Here is a 23,214-nt window from a genome sequence, read left to right on the forward strand (position 1 = left end):
TCCGGAAGGTTTATGACATCCCTTATGAAAGGTATTACTGTCCAAATTTTTCTTGTGAAGACAACTCTTTCTTGCCAAACTTTTAGAGATTATTACTGTGGATGTTGATGATTTCTGTTCTGCCATGGCTGCTTTTTGGCATTATTTCCTGGGTAATTGATGATTTTATTCCCCCATGTGACATTGATTACTGCAAATATTTGAACAAAATGAAAGTAACAGAAGATCCTATCAGAATGCTGCGATAGTTTTTACTGTACCCTGAGACAGAAGTATACTACATAGCTTCTAAATGAAGATGAATTGATTCTCTTTGACAAGAATATATTCCAGACACAGTAATTTTTATTATAGAGATATTTGATGTAGAATACTATGATATCAGCAATAAATACTCAAAATTATAGTGATCATTAATTCAGAGGTATTCTACAAAAAGGTCAGACTACATACATTGTAGCAGTAGTTTTCTACATGTTCCATCCATAGCTAAGCTTTTCAAAATGACAAAATCGGATGCTACTTTTAAAAAAAATCCTTCTGGTCTTTGTATTATAAATATATCTCCCCTTTTCCTCCCATGTTTTTTGCTGAATTTTATGTATGGTAGCAATAAAGTGGTAGTATTATAAACAGTCACCACTTGGACTGAACAGAACTGAAGCAATTGACAATTTAAAGTATTCTGATTGATGATGCAGACATCTTCAGATGCAAGCTGCTACTATGCTGATTTCAGGTGCATTTGGATAAGTTAGTTCTGCCACTGTAGCCTCTAGAAGCTTTATAAAATCTAGATTAAAGCAAGCGCTGCAATTGCCAGTTACAGAGCCAGGAAGATTCTTTGTAGTTAACTTCATCTAGTTAAATCACACGAGCTAGCTTAATCCAAACCCGGTCTACGAGATAAACTCAGAGTTCCAGTAGTTCCAGATATGTTGAGGTATATAAGATGTATTTGTATTTTTAGTATAATGGCTTTGCCTTGTAATTTTGTCAAAATAACAGTTAAATAGTCTGTGACCAAAGGGAATTGGTCCAACCAGATTTCGTACCTGGAGTTCTCCTACATGAGTTAATTTATTTAACCTTGCATTCACATAATCTAACATCAAAGACTGAGGTATAAATAGATCTGGTGTATAAGGGATGTGACTGGAGTGAAATGGGAGATTCTCCAGAGCAGTGGGAGTCATTCTAAATAACAAATAAACTGAGGAACAAAATGGATGTCATGGACTACCATTAGGGTCAGTTGGTGGACTGCCTTATAAAAACATAATTTCAAATGATGGCACCCATGGTTAGGTGAAATCCCATCTAACCAATTACACACATTCCTCCTTATTTATTTGTTATTTTACTGGAAAATCATTCCTCATTATTCATTCACGGTTATTTTACTGACACATCAATATGCCTTTCTTTCTGTTAAAAGTAGGCCTGGTGGCAGAATGGAGAAGGTTATTTCTCTTGCTTCTGTACTTAGTGTCAGTGCTGGCCTATTTATGGTATTTGTACTTTTTTTTCTTGTTGTGGCTGTGGGAAACCGGTGAAGTTCCTTTAGCATAAAATTCAGCAAATTTGATTTTTTTTTTTTCTCCTAAAATCAAATACATTTATTCAAGGTAAATCAAATACATCAGGTTCTATAGAAGTCTCAGTGTAAACTTATTAACTTCATAGGGATTAATAAACATAAGGAGTGAAAAGCCTGGAAGTATTTTGAGTCTACTTGCTTAGGCTACACCTGTTTTCATTTTGGATTCTTTCCATGATGGAAATATTATCATTTTAGAAATTTATTTTCTGTTCTGCCTTTATCTCGAGTGTATTATTGCTTTTTAAATTGCTTTTCCAAAGACTTGTGTGGTCTTCACAGGTGCTGTATGCTTGAATGCTTTATGGGTTTCTGAAGAAATAACTTGAGAGGGAGACATTTCCTTCAATCTTTTTGTTAATAATAAATACAATTAAGTACAATGACATGCAGAGATGTAGAGCCATGGATTCAGGGATATAAACTTGCTATAAAGTTCACTTACAAATGAAAATAAATGGAGGCCTCAGTGACTCTGGTTTTCAAGGATGATTCTGGGGACAGCTGGAGAAAAGGAACATATTAGCATAATTCCATTATAATGTGCAATAGAACTAAGCTTGTGTTTGTTTGTTTTTAAATGAAGGTTTGTTAAAATGTATGGGATAGGATTGCTTATTTTATGATTTGACTGAAATCCTTGAAAAAAAAGCTGATAGAAATAGAAGCTAATGAAAGATCTGATATCCTTCCACCTTACTGTGAATAAGAAATCTACCATCTCCAGACTGTGGGCTATTCAGTGCCAATAAGTCAGCTGGGTGGTTATATTATTGATATTCAGGATGGAACCCTTAATCCTCTTTATTTTCTGGTCTACTAAATAAATGATACAGAATACTAAGACACAAGTTCAGGTTTGCTAGAATTGTTAAAAAGCTTCGTTTAGCTATTAGCATAGGTCTGCTTTTAATTTATCCATTCAGAAAACTTTAGGAGTGTTAAATAAATAAAACAGATAAGTAAAAACTGTTATAGCAACACTCGGTTGAGATGATGTGGGAAGAAAGAAAATAGTTATGTAAATGAACAAGAATCCTAGAAAGCAAATCACAATCAATTGTCTGGTACACTTTGGATTCTTTCTGGATTATTTATTTATTTATTTATTTATTTTTAGCCATGTACAGTTAATTCTCTGATAAGAAGGCTAAAACAAAGAATTCTTTACTCCACCAAAAAAAGGAAAAAAAAAAAAAAGACGTGCACATATTACACATACAGACTTTAATGTACATGTACACTTGGTTGTATTATACATTTATACCTTGCTGTAGCTGGAAGGATAACCTCAATGTTCTTAACATTCCCATTTTTAAAATTAAGGTGCAGTACCTTTGTGAGAAAGTGAACATATTGCAGTGTGGCAGAGGGACTTTCTGCTTGGCTTTTGACACTGACGTTCCTTATTTGCAACCTCACTGCTAGAAAATTCTGTTTAATAATTAAGATAGCCGCCTTGCTACTATGAGGGGAATGTGTGATTAGAAAGGGGTGAAGGAATGAAAAACTGGGGCATGGAAGGCAGAAAGGTTAAATAGCTCTTTGTTGTTTTGCCCTTAATTTCTTTCTTGTACCTGCTTTTATTTCTACCATTACTTTGCTTACTACTGCCCGATATTTATACTGTTTTTGCACCTCCATGCTTCATGTTCTCTACAGCCTTTTAAATATGAGAAGTCAGTAGCCTTTGTGTGTCTTTTTTTTTTTTTTTTTTCTTTTTTCCCGTGGAAATACTTGGCTGCCAACAGGTTCTTCTCCTCTGCAGTAATCCACCTCATAATGCCTGTGATTTCTGTACACGAGCATCAATGCAGCTATAGATAGGTATTTTGCTTTCACGTCCAAGTGTTTTTACCAAATACCCACGTGCCAGCATTCATACTCTGCCCCAGAGATGTCTCTCTTCCCATACAGCTTGTGTGGTGGCTGTGCTGTAGTCAGTGGCTCCTACTGCCTCAAATGCTTTTCCTCCAAAAAATGAGTTTATCTGCCTCTTACATCTGAGGTGACTGAACTAACACTTTCAATGAAGTTTCACCTAATCCCCAAATAACAACATTTTCTTCCAGTGGAAGGAAACATAATATGGAAAACACTTTAAAGTATTAGGCATTAAACTGAAATTAAGTACAGCATGCTGAGTCTTCTATGTTTATATCCAACAGCAAATTTAAATGCTGTATATTTTAAGGCCTTGGATTAAGAGCTGGGTCCTCAGAGGCTGAATGCAGCTCTGCAGCAATCCTTTAGACAATGTCAGCAGAGGGGGAAAAGTTAAATCCTGCTTTGTTTAGGCTAAAACTTACTGTGTGTTTTTTTTCTTTCTAGTTACTTAGTTGTAACTGTATTAACAAAAAGAAAATTAGCTTCTCCTGTCTTGTCATCTACCGCACAGTTTCTGCAGGAAAAGGGCAGCACACTGCATTGTCTAAAAGAATTTTAGTATTTGGTTATTACAAAAATTGAAAATAGCTGTTTTCTTTGTCACCTAAATAAATAATTATGTAACATTTTAGGCTGCTAGAATGGAAAAATATTTATCCCTGTTATATGTCACAGAAAAGATGATGAAAAATTACTATATAGATTTAAAGATTTGAGGGTATTAGGCTGTTTAGGAAGAAGACTAAGAAGGCTTTTAGAAAACTTTACTTTCTCTGCAAGTGCAAAAACGTGCCTCAGATACTCCTGAACCTTATGAGGGGGCTTGGTAGCTGCATGACTCCATTTAAGTCTGAAGATATGTCGGTGTCAGAATATAAAATTGACTCTTCATTTTCAGGGTGAACTGAACAGAAGAGGACAGTGGCAAATGGTAAAAGAAAAAAAAAGTCACAAAAAATGAGATGTATATGAGACTTGGATGTAGGTAGGTAAGAACACAAGGAGACAAGATATCAGACTAACTTCTTGAACTCACATTGAGAATGAGTGGGAGACTAGGTGGGGTTTTTTAGAGGATCAGGACTCCAGAGAATGAGCTGTAATGGACTTTGTAAGGTCAATCACTGTGTTATCATACAGAGCATTAAGTGAAGTAAATGGTTTATATTATCTTATATTCATTCATTATTCTTTGTCACACCACTTCAACACCAGGCACCCAATTTCTCTCAAATATTTTAAGAACTCCACTGCAAGGTCAAAAAGCATCTGTATCAATTCTTCAGAGGTCATCTTTTATGGGGTAGGACATAAACAAGGCATTTCTCGCTATCTGGGCCGTCTCTTTTCAAATCCTGTCTAGTAAGTCTTCTACATTTTTCTTATCCATATGCAATTTGACAGAAGGATGCTTTCAGCCTTTTTACATCTCTCTGCACTTTGTTAACCAAGATTCTCCTGTGACAGATTCTCTGGCTTTGCACTTTGTATTTTTCTCAGTTATTTTCATCTTCACTTTCAGACAATATTGGTAGGGGGCTCTGAACTGTCTAGAATATCTCTGCACTTGTTACTAAATCAGTCTAATTCAAAACCTTTTTCTTCAGTCACTTGCTTTTGGTAGACATTTTAGATATGCTTACACCGTAGTAGACCATAAAAATCTTATTTTCAATTGTAAAGATTAGCTTTCCCTCTGCTATAACAATGAGATGGGCAACATTACTCACTAAACTGAACAACCTTGTCTCTGCAATTCTCTCACTAATTCACCTCTCTTCACTACATCCTCTGTGTCTGGAGAGGATGGGGCATGGTGACCTTAGGTTCTGCTCCTTCCTTGCCCTACTTAGAAAAACCGGCAGTGAGAGGGAAGGGAAGAAAGCTGTTCTCAGTGTGGCCTTTGTTGGATTGGCTGTAAGTGGAATGAAGAAGTGTTTATGAAGGTTTTTTTTTTTTTTTTTTTTCCTCTGAATTATTAATTTCTGAAGTCATTGAATTGTCTACCATTTCTATCTTCTAACAAAGGAAACAATAGCATGTAACGAGGATATTTAGAGTAATCCATCTGTAAATACAGCATGTGTATGGTATAATCCATTTGGATTTAGAAGGAAAAGATGGATTATCTTCATGCTTCATTTACTCATGGGATGCTATGCAGCCATATTCTTTTTGTGTATCACTGACAATACAGACATGGGGTCCTTTTGTATAAACACTTATTAGTAAGACTTTCCTAAGTTGAGATATTCATGCGAGAAATGGCAGATTCTGGACTCCATTGGCTTTGGCTGATTAATTTTACTTTGGGAAAAGGGATGCTGGATAGGGAAGTTATGAAGTAAATTAGAGTTTGGTGAGTCAATGAGGCCAGTGTCTTGTGTTAGCTTGCAGCAGGTTTGAAGGACAGCTCCATTACAAAGTCAAATATGGAGTCAAAGAAGAAAAATTCAATAAGCGTGTCAACTGCAGTCTAATTTGAGTTGCTGACTTAAAATATCCACGGAAACTCCTGTAGCTGAATTTTTATAGTTGTTGAAAATGCAGTTAGATTTCTTTGTCAATGAAATTCCTTCCTTCACAATGTTACTGCCATGCCAGAAAAGTGTTCTGTTCATACTTTTGTCTTGTACACTGTTCATATAGCAATTGCCCTTTAGAAAGTTTTAAATTGTCTTTGTACCTTACTCTAATGATCCTTGTAAAGTTACTAGAGACAAAAAGTATGGCAACACTCCTCTTAAATAGCACAGAAATAATGATTGAAGATTATTATGTGTCATTTCCATAGGGATCTAATTTTGGGTCCAGATGGCAAATGTTGTTGAAACTCTTTCATGAATTAAACAGAAGAGGCCGATTCTGGTTCTTTCAAACAAGCTGTCTCTCAGCTTAAAAAGAAAGTAAAATGAGGTTGTATTTTTCTTAATATCTGCTCTGAAATACTTATTAGCAAATACTTGAAATTTCTAAGAGGGAAGGTTCTCTATCCTACCCCCTGAGAGACAATACAACTTCTTTATCCATAGAAAGCAGAGTTAATATAGTCCCCACTGTGATTTACCCTGGAGTAGGGTCACCACAAAGGCAAAGGCTACAACAGAAGATCATATTTATTAGTATGCCTCTTTGTTTCCTGGGCCAAAATGAGAGGCTTACACTTGCCTTCAGCCATGTTGACATCTCACCTCGGATGAAGCATGGAAATGCTCTATTTTTCTTAGAGCCTTCTCTCAGAGTTCATTTGTCTGTCCAGGTGTAGTGGGTTTACGTGGCAAGGTTTTGGTAGCAGGGAGCCATAGGGGTGGTTTCTGTGAGAAAGATCTAGAAGCTGCCCCATGTTTGGAAAGGGCCCCATTGTTTTCCAGATCTGAGCCAATAAGCGATGTTGTTTTGCGCCTCTGTGAGAGCATATTTAAGACAGGGAAAAAAACGCTGGGCCACACAGCAGCTGGGAGTGAGAGAACAGCCTTGCAGGTGCCAAGGTCAGTGTAGAGGGAGGGGGAGAGGTGCTCCAGGCGCCGGAGCAGAAGTCCCCTGCGGCCTGTGGTGAGGACCATGGTGAAGCAGGATGTCCCCCTGCAGCCCATGGAGTACCACGGTGGAGCAGGGTTCCACGCTGCAGCCCGTGGAGGAGACCACGGTGGAAGGTGGCCCTGCACCGACGGAGGCTGCCGCCTGTGGAAGACCCCTGCCGGAGCAGATTCCGGGCCGGACCTGTAGCCCGTGGAGAGGAGCCCACGCAGGAGCAGGTGACCTGGCAGGAGCTGCTGCCCGTAGGGGAGCCAGGTTGGAGCAGTTTTCTCCTGAGGGATGGACCCCGTGGTACGGACCCATATCTGGAGCAGTTCTGGAAGAGCTGCTGCCTGTGGGAAGCCCACGCCGGATCAGTTCATCAAGGACTGCATCCCGTGGGTGGGACCCCACAGCACAGGGGACGAGAGTGATCGAGAAGGAGCGGCAGAGAAGAAGCGCTGTAGACTGACCATAACCCCCATTCCCCCGTTCCCCTGCGCCGCTCGGGGGGAGGAGGTGGAAAAGGGTGGATGGGGGGAAGGTGCTTTTGTTTTTTTGTTTCTCACTTCTCTCGCTTGTTAGTAATAGGCAATAAATCTTACTATCTTCTTATGCTGAGTCTGTTTTGCCCGTTATAATAATTATTGCGTGATTTTCTCGTCCTTATCTCAACCCTTGAGCCCCTTTTCACATATTTTCTCCCCGTTCCTCTTTGAGGAGGGGGAGTGAGAGAGCGGCTGTGGTGGAGCTCGGCTGCCCACTCGAGCGGAACCACGACACCAGGCTTAACAGAAGGATATCTAATGGTTTCTTTCTTTCCTGTTGTGAATACAGTATATGACTTTTTATTACCAAACAAGTATCAGTACTGGTATAAGTGAGTTCATTAAAATTTATATATATAGCAAACTCTACAGTTTCTTTTAGATATGCATATTTTTACAGAGCAGTCACAACAATAACAGCTTGTCTGAGTTAATATAGCTTTTTATTATGTTTTGAAGTAGGTGGAAGCAGGAACTCTTTGAACTACTGGAATAATACTACTAACAGTTTTAAACATATTTCCATCATTAGCAAAAAGCTATCTCCAGTGAAGAGTCCTGAAACATCAATAAGTAATGCCAACCAGACAAATGAGAAATGAACACATTATCTAAAATGTCTTCCAGAATCAAAAGTATACCATAAATGACACCAGAATCGTATACGCTAGAATCCATTTAATTTGCTTTTAAGGTTCTTTTTTAAACAACAACAAAAAAATCATCTACTAAGAATTGTTCAATTTCATGCTGGATTATACTTGTTTTATCATTGCCTTTCTCAGTTCTTGGTCTGAGTGCAGTTGATATCAAAAAAGTATTTTAATCAGCATAAAATTCCTGCTGAACTCATATGTACAGTACAAATGCTTTCTTTAGGTCCAGAAATATGTTCCTTTTTAGAATAAGGAAAATGAGCAGTAGTATTGAGCTTGCTCACACATTAAAATATAATTTATTTAATTTAAATGGTCTTTGTCTTTTATTATATATATATATATATAAAATTTATATATATATAAAAATAAATCTATTTATATATATAATATATAATATATGAATATATATTATATATAAATATTATATATATATATATAAATTGTATATATTTATTATTTATATATATATATATATAAAAATACTGGGAAAATTTTTGACTTTTTTTTTTTTTTGTGTGTGTGCGTGTGTAGGTTTTTGTTTCCCCTTCTTTCAGTCAGACTTTAAACGTTTTGATGTTTTCAAGTAACAACTTTGGCTAGACCAAGGCTATAACTTTTATGTAGACAACTCTGCCATTGAAAGACATCCAGCCAAATTAAGAAAGGTGTGTTCTGCCTTTAGAAATCAAAAGATACATAAGTGGCTGCTATGACACACCCACTCAACAGCTGCTTAATACTTATTTTTAGTAACTGAAAGGAGAGCTAGAGAAAAACATAAAAATAGCTGCTAGTTCTATTAAAGCTCCACTTTTAAAGTATCTGCTCCACCCTGCCATCCCTTTAAGGATTGGAGATGATCGATTTTGAGATTTAAGATGTGATAATTCTCTCTGAAAATATTGTTACTGATTAATGTTGTCTTTTAAAATTGAATTTCTATTTAAGCTTTCTGAAATGTTTGTATTGTCTATTCATGTTTATCATGAGATATGCATACCGTTACTTCTACATTGCTATGGTGAACATACATGTACAAGTTATTTCTGCATGTTCCTGCAAGTTGTTGCTTCATAAAGAAGTAATTCAATTCCTGACAGTGTCACAGATTTTCTATTTAGTTTTACCTTCTTGCTATAATTCAAGACAGATAACCACCAGATTTTTTTTTAACCGATTGCTAAAAACACAGTGTATATTAAATTCATCAATCCTGTCTCAGAGAAGCATATCTCAAATTCTCTGAAAGATACTCTCAGAGGACCCTTCAGTGCTATTGCTATTCATGGAAGACTTTCATTTTAAGTATATTTGAAAATCCAGGTCAAAGGTTTGTAAACCTAAGTCCTTGACTATCTCTAAATTCCTCATTTGTCTCATTTATAGTATGCTTCTTTTTTCATTCATATCTCTTTGTCTGTGATAGAGCCACCAACTGCACTGGCTTCTGAACTTGTCTTGGATTGATTTTGTGTATTCTATTGGGAGTTAAGTTCTCATATATTTTTTTTTTTCCTCCTCCACACCCCCCCTTTTTTTTTCTTGCTTTCACCTTCAGAATACAGCAAAAGAGTCAAGTCTTCAAAATGGGTCTATAGGTATTGATCTCTTAGTATTTTAAAATACTTGTATATAGATGTTCTTTTGGCAGAGTGAATCAATCTGCCATTGTGAAACAATCTACATGCAAGCTATAGTCTTCATATAGCTTTAACTCTCTGTGAATTATTCCTGCAAAGCAAAGTTTCTGCTGTGAGGATCTTGTTCCGTCCACTGTTGGAGGATGTTGTTGGAGGTTCAAAGTCTGCAAATTCACTCTTATTTTTCAAACTGAAAATATCCTATACTCTTTTCTAGTGAGGAGGCAATTCCAGTTTAATTAGCCAAACTGGGACAGTTTTTTTTTCATTTTTCTCTCTCTCTTTTTTTTTTTTTTTCTTTTTTCTCCTCCCATGAAACTCAGTAGTCTTGGTTTTACACTACAAAGGCAATGGAGTAGAGAATCAAATTATGTATACAGCGCGAGAGTGGAGCTGGATTATACTTTGTTTTTTAGTTTACATTTCATATTGTCTCCTGCCACGTTGCTTTCCAAACTATATGCCTCTTTTGATGTCTCACAACTTGATAATATGATGCTTAGTATAAGAAAGAATGGATCAAGAAATTTGTGTATGGCATTTACCTGGCATTTGACTCTGACCTGACCTGTGCAATAAGAAGTCAATGGCCCAGAAAATCATTTAGCATATTTTACAAAGCAGTCAATGGCAGCAAGTACAATGTCGATGTGCAAAGGATGATAAAGCCAAAAACTAATTCTGACTAGTTGTGTCTTTGCTTGTGGGGTTATCACAGCTGGGCTTGCGAGCACAACAGCTGCTCAAAAAAATTAGCAGGGAGAGACCAGGAGAGACTTCTATAATTAATTGATTTAACTGTTTCTGTGAAGCAGATTGTAGTCATTCTGCTAGTAACTCCAGCATCCAATGTCTTCTCACTTGTCTACAGCACGTCTTTTGAAAGCGTGGCTTGTCTTGGTTTATGTAACTAAATGCAATGCATACTCAATGCATTGTACAGTTAGAAGAGCAGACAAGGAAATGAAGAAGGGAATTAGTGGGGAAGATCCCAATCTTGGCACAATTTTTGAGGAGGGAGTAAAAGCTAGGTGGAAGACAGAACAGCTGAAGTTTTTGAGATCTAACTAGTAGATTAGCAGACTACATATTTGCCTACCATTTTAATTTTGGCATAAAGAAAAGCTTACATTGGATGCACTTTCGAAAAGGCTTGCTTCTCTTTATTGAGAAAAATCCATCCTTAAAAACCTGTTATACTTAAATACTGAACACATCAATTGGAGAAAAGAAGTAAGTCTTTAGCAGAAAATGCCTCTCTTTTATAAAAAAGATGGCCTTTGGAATTTTTTGTTCAGCTTAGATCGTAACAGTAATTTTTTTTCCTTAAAACAAGTGCAAAGAACAAGATAGGCTGATTCAAGTTAGAATGTATGAAGTGAATGCTCGATGATGGATATAAATTCTGAGTCTATCTGAAGAATGGATGAAATGGGCTTTGGGGTTTGTGTCACCTCATGAAAAGAAGAACAGACAACTGACTTTGTCTCACTGATGTATATTGCTGAATTTCAACGTGTCCTTTTTTTTTGGTTATAATTCATAAACTGGAGAGGCACAGGTGATTTCACATCTCCATGTGATGTGAAATCACTTGCAGTTAAACAAAACTGTCAGGAGATGTCTGTTATTTAGCCAGTAGACCCTTCCAAGTTATGTGCTTTGTTTTATGCTTTTTGACATACACCTTTGTATCTTTATTGAAGTAGCAGCTGCAGTTTTGTCTGCAAATGAAACTTCTTTTTGTTAGGCTCTGCACAAACATGTAGCTAAAGATGACCTAAACTCCCAATGGTTTGCAGATCCCAAATAGTACATGAATAGGATTTTATTCTTTAAAAAGGCTTCAGCTACAGAGATGCAATTTCCTTAAGCAATCACCAAATCACAGAGGATCACAGGGTGTTTGAGTTTGAAAGGGACCTCTGGAGATCATCTGGTCCCACAGCCTGCCAAGCATGGTCACATCTAGGTGGGTTATGAGTATCTCTGGTGAAGGAGACTCTGCAGCCTCTCTGGGCAACCTGTTCCAGTGCTCTGTCACCCTCATGTCGGATAACCCGACCGAAAACCCCGGGACAAACGGACACAACGACCAGCGTTCTGTGCCGTAAGCCAATTTATTGCTGCGTGACAGTATCTTATATAATGTCAAAGCGTCCCACCCAGGAACCCAGGACCCCTCCCACTGTGCTCGCAGGCACCCCCAAACACTTCCCCTCGTGCACGCAGGCACAACCCAGAATAACCCCACACCCTCACAGTAAGAAATTTTTCCTCATAGAATCGTGTAGGTTGGAAGAGACCTCTAAGGTCACCCAGTCCAACCTCTGACCTAACACTGACCAGTCCTCAACTAAACCGTATCACTGAGCTCCACATCTAAATGTCTTTTAAAGGCCTCCAGGGATGGTGACTCCACCACTTCCCTGGGCAGCCCATTCCAATGCCTAATACTCCATTCAGTAAAGAAGTTTTTCCTAATATCCAACCTAAACCTCCCCTGTCACAACTTTAGCCCATTCCCCCTCATCCTGTCACCAGGCACATGGGAGAATAGACCAACCCCCACCTCAGTACAGCCTCCTTTAATGTACCTATAGAGACCAATAAGGTCGCCCCTGAGCCTCCTTTTCTCCAGGCTGAACAATTCCAATTCCCTCAGCCACTCCTCATAATCCTTGTTCTACAGACCCCTCACCAGCTTCATTGCCCTTCTCTGGACTCTCTCAAGCACCTCCACGTCCTTCTTGTAGTGAGGGGCCCAAAACTGAACACAGTACTCGAGGTGTGGCCTCATCAGAGCCAAGTACAGGGGGACAATCACTTCCCTAGACCTGCTGGCCACACTGCTTCTTTTACAAGCCAGGATGCTGTTGGCCTTCTTGGCCACCTGAGCACACTGCTGGCTCATATTCGGCTGACTATCAACCAATACTCCCAGGTCCTTTCTCTGCCAGGAAGCTTTCTAACCACTCATCTCCCAGCCTGTAGTGCTGCTTGGGGTTGTTGTGCCCCAAGTGCAGGACCCGGCACTTGGCCTTGTTGAACTTCATACAGTTGGCCTCAGCCTATCAGTCCAGCCTTTCCAGATCCTCCTGCAGAGCCTTCCTACTCTAGAGCAGATCGACACACACCTAACTTGGTGTCATCTGCAAACTTACTGAGGGTGCACTCAATCCTCTCATCCAGATCATTGATGAAGATATTAAAGAGGACTGGCCCCAGCACCGAGCCCTGGGGGACGGCACTAGTGACCGGCCTCCCACTGGATTTGACTCCATTCACCACAACTCTTTGGGCCTGACTATCCAGCCAGTTTTTAATCCAACGAAGTGCATGCCAGTCCAAGTCAAGAGCAGCCAGTTTCTTGAGGAGAATGTTGTGGGGAACGGTGTCAAAGGCCTTACTGAAGTCAAGGTAGACCACATCCACAGCCTTTCCCTCAGCCACCCAGCGTGTTACTTCATCATAGAAGGAGATCAGGTTTGTCAAGCAGGACCTGCCTTTCATAAACCCATGCTGACTGGGCCTGGTTGCCTTGCAATTGCCGCATGATGACACTCAAGATAATCTGCTCCATGAGCTTCCCTGGCACTGGTCAAACTGACAGGCCTAGAACTCCCTGGGTCTACCGGCTGTCCCTTCTTGTAGATGGGTGTCACGTTTGCTAGCTGCAAGTCGACTGGGACCTCCCCCGATAGCCAGGACTGCTGCTAAATGATGGAAAGTGGCTTGGCCAGCTCCAATGCCAGTTCTCTTAGTACCCGCAGGTGGATCCCATCCGGCCCCATTGACTTGTGTACATCCAAGTGCTGTAGTAGGTTGCCAAACGTTTCCTGGTGGATTATGAGGGCCACATTTTGCTCCCCATCCCATTCCACCAGCTCAGGGAGCTGAGTAGCCAGAGAACAACTGCTCTTGCCGCTAAAGACTGAGGCAAAGAAGGCATTAAGTAACTCAGCCTTTTCCTCATCTCTTGTAACTAAGTTTTCCCCTGCATCCAGTAAAGAATGGAGATTCTCCTTAGTCCTCCTTTTTATGTTGATGTATTTATAAAAACATTTTTTGTTATCTTTCATGGCAGTAGCCAGTTTGAGCCCCAGATGAGCTTTGGCCTTTCTAATTTTGTCCCTGCACAGCCTCACAACATCCTTATAGTCCTCCTGCATGGCCCGCCCTCTTTTCCAAAGATTATAAACCCTCTTTTTTCTCCTAAACTCAAGCCACAACTCTGTTCAGCCAGGCCGGTTTTCTTCCTATAAGGGTAGGGTCAGGCCAACAAATAGGGCCCTCTGTTCCCCTGAGAAGGGAGTTGCCTACAATGATCGCCCTTCTGTCTTTCTTGGTGGAGGTAGTCTCGAGGCATGGAGTCGACTTCCTCACCTTAGGCATCCTCCTGGGTACACTTTCTACCTCAACCTCACCCACCAGTCTCTCAAGCTCCAGGGCCTCAAATCTGTTATGTAAGAGCACCTGGGAAGGTGGGGCCGGTAGGGGGGACACTGCTTGCGAGGTTGAACAGGGACATGTCTCCATTCCTCCTCAACTCCCAGGTCCCCTCTCTCTGCCCAACTGTGACAGGGCCTGGGGTATGCCCCCATTTAGAGTGTCTCAGCTTGGTGCCTCTCCTTCAGGCCTGTCAGGGAGTTGCTCCACCAGTCTGTCTCCCGCTCATACTCCCTGATGGCCCTCAACCTCTCCACCTCCTCCTTAAGCTCTGCCACCAGGCTGACCAGGTCATCCACCTGCTCACACCTCACACACACGGTGTCTCTGCTGCCTTCTGAGGGCAGCAACAGGCTCAGGCACTCCCTGCGTCTGGAGACCTGAACTGCCACATTTTTGAGCGGGCAGCCAGTCTGGGTGGATACAGACTTCCTAGGGAGAGCTCTCTGTCTGGTGGAGACTATTGCTGCCTAGAAGACAGCCATTCGAGGATTTGTTCGTATGGGCGGGGGCCCCCCGTGCTCGCCCTGCCTGCACGAATTGCCGCGCAAACTGCCGCGCCCCGCCCTGTTTGCCCGCTCCCTAGGGGCTGGTTTTGACCGACAGCCGAGAGGGGAGCTGCTGGCTCCGCCTAGGTCTCGTCAGCCTCCCTGACGAGGGCTGCCGGGCCCTGGCGGCTCCCTCTGCCTGTTCGGGTGGCCTCGGTGCCGAAAACAAAGCCCTGCCTGTCCTGATCCCCCGCTCCGCTGCAGAACTCGACTGCCCCAGAGCCGATCGCCTTGGCGATCGCCTCCTCATACTCAGCTGGAGCTTCCTGTGTTTCAGTTTCTGAAAAATACTCTGAAAAAGAGTCTGTCCCCATCCACTTGACACCCTCCCTTCAGATATTTACACACATTGATAAGATCCCCTCTCAGTTTTCTCTTCTCCAAGCTAAGCAGGTCCAGCTCTCAGCCATTCCTCACATGAAAGATGCTCCGCTCCCCCCATCATCTTAGAAGTCCTCTGCTAGACTCAGTCCAGTAGCTCCATGTCCCTCTGAAGGCCACTTCTCCCTCTAGATTAGCCACAGCCAGTCTTGTAATGGAAGAACATTGGACAGCAATTCCAAATAGTGCAAGTTGTGGTTACCTTAATATTCAGGTGTTACATTGATTTGTATGAAATGCGCCTTCTCTATTCTCTGTGATCATACGAATCCAATGCTAAACAATGCCAAAGGAATTTTTATTTTAATTCAAGTTACTTTAAATGAAGTCTGTCTAATAAGCTGTATCAAAACACTAAGTACATGTTATTTATCCAAGTGAGGGCTGGATGTGGCAGTATTTCTTGAGGAGTTAGACTCAACAGCAAATAAATGTTACAGTGGGAGACCTGAGAATGAGCAAAATGTTACTTGCTGGTACTTGTTCTTGTGTTCTTTGGCACCATGTTTCCATTCAGAAAGGTTCTCCAGATCTCTTCATATTCTTTCTTCATGCCAGCAATATATCTTAAAATGCTAGAAAATCAACTTTGACAAGAAATGGATTTTATACTGGTCCAGAGTTTGTCTTGCTCTTTCATTCTAGAGCCAAAACAGGAAGGAATTGCTAGACCTTTTAGTGGAAGACCTTTGAGCATGAGAACCTAAAAATAAAAGGTGTTATTTTGTTCTGAGAATTTGAGAGATATCTTGTCCTAGTTTATTAATGGACACTGACATCCATGACAGTTTTAGTTTTGGGCACACTGAAAATACCTGCCCTCCTGCTCTCTCTGTTGTCAAGTTATGAGCGAATGTAGGTAGAGATGTTTGTAACTAAAATGTCAGTTTTTGGCAGTAATTGAAGGAATATCCTGTGTCCTCTCAAGCTATCAGGCTGGATATCTCCTTGTGCATATGGTTTTGTTCACAGCACTGGAAACCAAGCCTATGCTGATTGCCTTCAGTTTTCTTTCTGCTGTGTGTCAGTTCACTTAGAGATTGTGTACTGCACCTTTATGTGAAAAATTCAATTATACCTAGTTAGGTAATGGCCACTTGATCCAATTGGGGCCTAGCTGAATTCAGAACCTTGTCATCTGTCTCAGCAAGAGTCAAGAGTTTACCAAGGCTTAGAGTAGCTTCTACTAGCATAGCACTAACAATGTCATACATGAAAGAAAAAGAATGAAAAAAAATATATATGTGGTTTTGCTGAGTGTTCCCTCTCCTCTGTATGTGATGGCTGAGAACAGTTATTTTTGAAGGGAATGCAATATGTATCTTAATGTGAAGAGAATGTAGCCTTATGATTGTGACTGCATCACTTGAAATAGGAATGCATTCCACCCTGGACAGGGACAATTAGAACTGGAGAGATGAAAGCCTTTGGCAGATAAACTGAAGCTGTGTCTGGTATTTCTTTATCAAAGTCTGAGTCTAAAAATTAAACTTCAGAGGGGATGTATTATTAGGCAGAAAAGACAATTCAGAATCAGCTTTTCAGTAAACCTTGGAAGATACTGGTTTTCTGAAAGTCTAGCCCTCTGAAAAAAAAAAAATCTTCTCCCTGAGGCTTCAAAAATTTGTTGTACAATAAATTGAGTTATTTTGGCCTGAATCATGATTACTGGTGCTTAAATTATATCATTTCATTCAAACTAAATGTTTTTAAGCATGCTTTATCATTTCAGATTAGAAGCTCAGAGACATCTGGGATGCTGATCAAAGTCTCAGCATGAATATGCAGTTACAATTATATATTTTACAATATATAAACTACAAAATTGTCAAATTCTATAATCAATAGGAAAATTTTAAGATAGTTAAGTGTTTTATAGCTCTGTTATCTTCTTCCTTTAATTTAAACCTAACAGATGGCACAATCAGCCCTTACTTTAAAAGTTCTGTTGATCTGGTAGAAGAGATTACCTTTCCATACAAAGCTGCTCTGGCTTTCTTGTAGTGCACAAGAAAGCACTGGTGCACAAGAACCAGTGTTTGCACTTGAATATGACAGCTACAACCCAACTACTATTTCTTACTATTTCAGTTCCTAATTGGAAGATGAATGAGCATTTCATTTCTGGCCTGACTTCTTTAGCCTTGCTTTTGTGAATATGCTTTTCAGGAACTGAGGCTGAAAACAGTGAAATGATAAAAATTTCTATATCACGTGCCCTACTGGAAAAAAAACAGCTGCCCTACTGTGGTTACTGAAACCAAAGGTAGTGAACATTTAAGTTTAAACTGTCATAATATTTTATGATAGTATCATCAATACCAAAAAGAGAGAGTACTAAAGGAATAAACCAGAAACCATGGTTGCAGCAATTTAACATGTTTTGGAAAGAGTCTTTGAAAATGCAAAGATTATCATCTTTTACTAGAAACAATATGATAACTTTAGAAGATTGAACAAAATTGTATCACAAAAATTGGAGTTAAAAGGTAAATAACTGGATTATTATTGTAAGAAAGACTTCCAGTCCATTTCCCCAGACTTTGATTGACAACTGCTCTGTCAGAATTGTGAAATCACTCCTTAGGCACTCAGGCAACATTTTAACATTTACTCTACTGAAAATGTCTTGCAACCATTCCTGCTTTATTTGTATTAATATTTCAGTATGCTATTTGGAGTAGAAATGTTCCCCCCCCTTCCCAATATATGTGTAGTATGTGCTTGTTAATCTTTCCTCAGGATGTGTATAAAATATGAAAATAAATTAATTGCATAATAAATCAACAAACAAAGTACATTTATTTCAAATTCCTATTTTGAGAAAAAAATCTCATTAGGCTAATGAGGGTTTAAATCTTCATTGAAAACATGAAATGGTCTGCAAGTCAGTTGTTAGTGAAAAGAAATCACATACTAAGAAGCAGAAAAAACAAATAAAATGATAAAACCCCATCTGAATTAGAAATTCATTCTAGAGACTCAATTCTAAAGACAAAAATATATAGAAAAACAGTAATAATTTAGAAGAATGTAGTATCATTTCAATGGTGAGAATATTTATTTTGGTATAGGATTCGTATAAAATCTACAGGTAGTAAAGGATGTGGAGAAGACAAGAAAGATATCTTTGTTTTAGACTTTGCATATGTGTATACCTATAACAATATACATATGTATGCATCCAGATATTAAGCAGGGAAGGCCAGACTTCAGATCCCACACCCCAGAATTCAACACAACACTATAGGCAAGATATTTCCTACCTCTGACTTGCTGGAGAAACCTACAATTCCTTTGGCTGGGCTGATGCCCCAGTTGCATCTTGACTCTGAACTGGGGTGAGATATGTCATGGAATCATAGGATCATTCAGTTTGGAAAAGACCTCTGAGATCATCCAGTCCAACCTTTAACCTAGTGCTAAAAGTCCACCACTAACCCAGGCTACTAAGTTCTAAATCTACAGTTTGTCTGAAGACCTCCAGGGATGGTGACTCAACCACTTCCCTGGGTAGCTAAGAAGCCCTCAACCCTTTCAGGAAAGAAATTTCTCCTCATATCCAACCTTAACCTCCCCTGGTGCAACTTGAGGCCATTTCCCCTCCTCTTATCATTCGGTGCTTGGGAGAAGAGCCCAATCCCCACCTCGCTATAGGGTCCTTTAAGGTAATTGTAGAGCGAATGTACGTAAGTGCCATCCTCTCCTTGTGCCCTGAATTTAATCGAGGTTAATCCAAGGGCAAGGCCCGGGGTCTTGCTGCTGACCTTGCTGGATTGGGATGACTGGAGGACTTGCATGTACTTTGTAGACTGTATTTTCCCTATTATCCATTAATACAATTGGCTGCAATTTAACTGATGCATGATGAAGCAGAACATGCATGCATGACTTGTTCTGTCTTGAATCTGTTAGAAAGTACAGCTCTGAAGCGTGGGTGGAAGGGAGGTATGGTAGTGAGCTGAGATAGGGCTCCAGCTTCGTTTCAGAGCCCCTACGCAACTCTTTTATCTTGGCAGCTCTAGATTTGAGCCACCATAGGTGGAGTATTTGGTTTAAATATATATTAATGTGCTATTTAAAACTTTTTTTTTTTTTTTTTAAATTTACCTTCTGTTGTTTGAACCTTTTAAATGTATATTTTCACACTTTAATCTTTAACCACAGAAGATGTCTTTTTCTCTCTCCTGGGACTCTCACATTATCACAAAGCTCTGAGGTTTAAGACTCTCAAGACAAGTGCCAAGTCTCTGAGGCTCACATCGAAACAGAGAATTAGCAGCAGTAGAAACACTGTGTACATCTGTACTGTAATTGGATGTTGTCAGTCTAATGACATGGTGCAGGTGTGCTTGAATCTGTGCTAGTTGCTTATCTGTAAAAGGAGCAAAGAAAAAAATGGAGAATATGTAATACTCTAGTCATTTTATAACTCATGAAGTTCAGTGAGTGAATCATGCATATTAGAATTTGTTTTCTTATTTTATCAAGATGCTTAAAAGGAGACAAACATTTCTATACCTCTATACATGTACATTACCTGTAATCCTTTTCTCTCTCTATATATATGCTGAGATCAAAAACTTGCAGAAGCTCTCATGATCTTGAGATGTCAGCTTGTCTTTGAGATCTGTTAAGCGACACTGAAGTAAACGATATAATGGTGTTCTGCACTGCTAGGCTAGGTTCAAAAACTAATTAGGATGCAAACAAGAATGAATGTGTAATGGTTTAATTCTAGAGCTGGGTAGAAATTTTACTGCAGCAGAGTTAAGCAAATAATCTCCAATGAATAATTGATTTCAATGTCACCTTTACTGTTTATGAATTATCCACTAGCCTCATGCAAATTTCACTGCTTTGTTCATTTTATCCAATTTGTGCATTTTTTAAAGATTGGTCATTTCTTGAACAGTGTATGTGAACACAGGCAGCTAATCTGTGCATATTTCTTTTATCTGATGACTCATGTAACCGAACAGTTCTGTGGAAAGTAGAAATTCTGTAAATGAGTGCAAAATGTATGTTTGGCAGATATTTCTGGATTTTAGCTTCAGAGCCAAGAAAAATGAATAGTTAAAATACTGGTAAAACTCAAGTGCTCTTGAGAAACTGTTCACAAGAAGGTCACAAACAGAAATGAAGAATTTTGTATCTGGGTAGATTTGGCTTCTTGTCTTTCTGCTTCTTGCTCTGTGCTAATTCATACCTCAAGACATCAAAACATCCTCCAGTGGTTTTCCATTTGAGACAAGCACAACAAAGAAGCATTGCATGACGAGATTATAATAATTCATCAACTCTCTCCTTATGTGCTCAAAAATGGCATTGCAGCTGGCTCCCCAATGGATTTTATCGGATAAGTGAGGCTTGGGAAAAGGCCTAGCTGATTTGTGTACATCCACCATCAGGGATGGGCTCTCCTCTAATCCTTACTGCATATCAGGTCTCTCTATGGGATGTATACTTAAGGATGGTTTCTCTCATTCAGAAGGAATTGGTTCACACTGGCCCCAGGAGTGTAGACCTCTGCTGTGTGCATTGCCAAAATCAGGCAGCTTTTCAGTGATCATGAAGAGTAGTCACAGGGTATCATGACCCTAAATTAACATAGCAGCTGGTGCAGAGTGCTGCTGCTGCCCTGTTTGCTTTCATGGAGGTGCTAATCCAAATCTGTAAGACAGCGCAGACTTTTTTCGTTCCTTTCTTCCTTTGACTTCCCATTTGTGTGTATGTATCAGGTTGTTGACACTCTTTCCTCCTGCCTGAAAAAATACTTGAAAATACAGGATTGGAGCAAATGCCTCTTCCTTTGGTGGCTCAATATTAATCTAACCAATCTTGGATTTAAACTAGTACAGCTTCATGGATTTCAGGTAGTAATTCAGTTTCACATGAGTGAAAAGGAAGAGTCCTTTATACCTTCCAGAGAATTATGTTATTATACTCAAAACAAATGCTGTGGGTGGAATAACATTTGCTGAGGAAAGTTCTAAATTTGAAACTCATGTCTATCGCTACTTCTCTTTTTAAAAATCTTCATAGTGAAGCTATAAAACTGTCAGAATAATTGAAATTTTTGCATAAGATTACATTTTGGGCCACAGAATATAGAGCCAGCTGCCAAACTTCTGGATGCACATGCTAAATACAAATAATTCATGGGGCTTTTAAATCCAGTAAGTTAGGCACTAGAGTAGCACCTTTTCCCTGTATTGCTTTCCAAGCAGTGTTTTGTTATATTTAGCTGCTAGTTGATAAGAAATGTTGATTGGCAGATGGCATCTCTATCTCCTTCCTCACTGTTAATGGCTTTAACAAAATGAAAAATGGACTTGTATTGGCTAACAACCTACACTTTCTAATTTTTAAGCAAGCAGGGACAAGATGCATTAGCATGTTAATAGAACTTTGCACCCTAAGGTTCTGGTTTATCAGATATTAAGAATGCATTAGTGATTCACAAACAGTGATGGACAGGATTCGTTAGCATGCTAATGCTACCTGAGAATATACAGCTATTGTATCAAGCATCAAGTGAGAATCATTGAAATAATGTTATAAATATGAGCTTCTTATTTTAGTAAGATTTACCTGTAACCATGCTTGATAAAACATGTTGCAACATTTTCAAAGATAATTGATAATTTTAAGCATCGTAAAATTGAGATATTATTTTAAGACACTTTCTGAAACGTCCAGATTTTTAGAAAAGCTCATCTTTAGATTATGTGCCATCATCTCTAATCTATTGATTAGATGTTGATATATAATCTAGATACCAGCTGATTGGTATCATGTATCCATAATGAGGACACCTGAAATCACTAGCCATTTCTGAATGTCTATCAGGCTATAGAAAGTGAGTCAAGATATGTGAATTTGAGTTAAATTATATTTTGTGTTTAAAGCCTATTCAAAATACAATATTTTTGATAGCTTCAGCCGTGTATGAGCTCAGTTTTACTTAGCGTTTCGCTTTGTTCCATCTAATTGAGCGAGGGAGTTTGAATATACATACATAAGAGCCAGACAACACATTTCAATGAAACTGGGTGATCTGAAAGTTCAGTCTCACAACAATGTAATGGATAATAGTCCCATTTAATTTATCTAAGTGCTTGAAGTGAAATTAATAGATATCTTAGGTAGAAACAGCCAGATTTATCACTCTGCCTTTGGTATTTGCTCTTTATCTTTTTTCTTCTCACTCCACTTCTGATTCATAGCGCACTTAAAGCTAGAAGCTGACAGCCTTTAACTTGCACAGACACCTGCTACTCTGAAATACTTTTGATAAGTTCAAGTTAAGGTGACAGGGAAAAATGACAATATAATATGAGCCCTAGCATAATTGTTGGTATAAATATAACAGTGGATGTGTGAAGATATACAAGCCTAGCAAGAAAGCTGCAAGGAGCCTTTCTGGAGCTATAGCTGATTGAACACATCTTAATATTATGATTTTCTTTAAGAATAATAATGTAGTCTTGACACTGTTTATGTAGATTAATAATTTCTCTTGGCACCTCTCCCATAATTGAAAGGCAGAAAAATTCCCAGTCCTCAAGAGCAGCAATGCAATTAAACATGACATTGCCAATGAACCAGACAGATTGGATCACAATTTAGTCAATTCCAGGTACTTTATACCAAGCCTTCATTTTTCAGTCACCATCTTAATATCTTCAAGTATGGGTTTATCATCATCTTCTTCCGCAAGTTCCCACTCCCTCCCCTCAACCTATGTCTCCAAGTAAAGGCTCCTGGCATTTTCTAAAGCTATAACGTACTATGCAGTACTTCAGGTCTATATAGTTAGGAATTGTATTTCTTATTTTATTTTATTTTATTTTATTTTATTTTATTTTATTTTATTTTATTTTATTTTATTTTATTTTATTTTATTTTATTATTATTATTTTTTAATCTGGGTATTGCTTTTGGGTAGGCTTCAGACTATGAGCCCCTCAGCTTGTGCTGACC

The sequence above is a fragment of the Netta rufina genome, assembly GCF_964035555.1.
Source record: "Netta rufina genome assembly, chromosome: 5".
NCBI classification, from domain to species: Eukaryota; Metazoa; Chordata; class Aves; order Anseriformes; family Anatidae; genus Netta; species Netta rufina.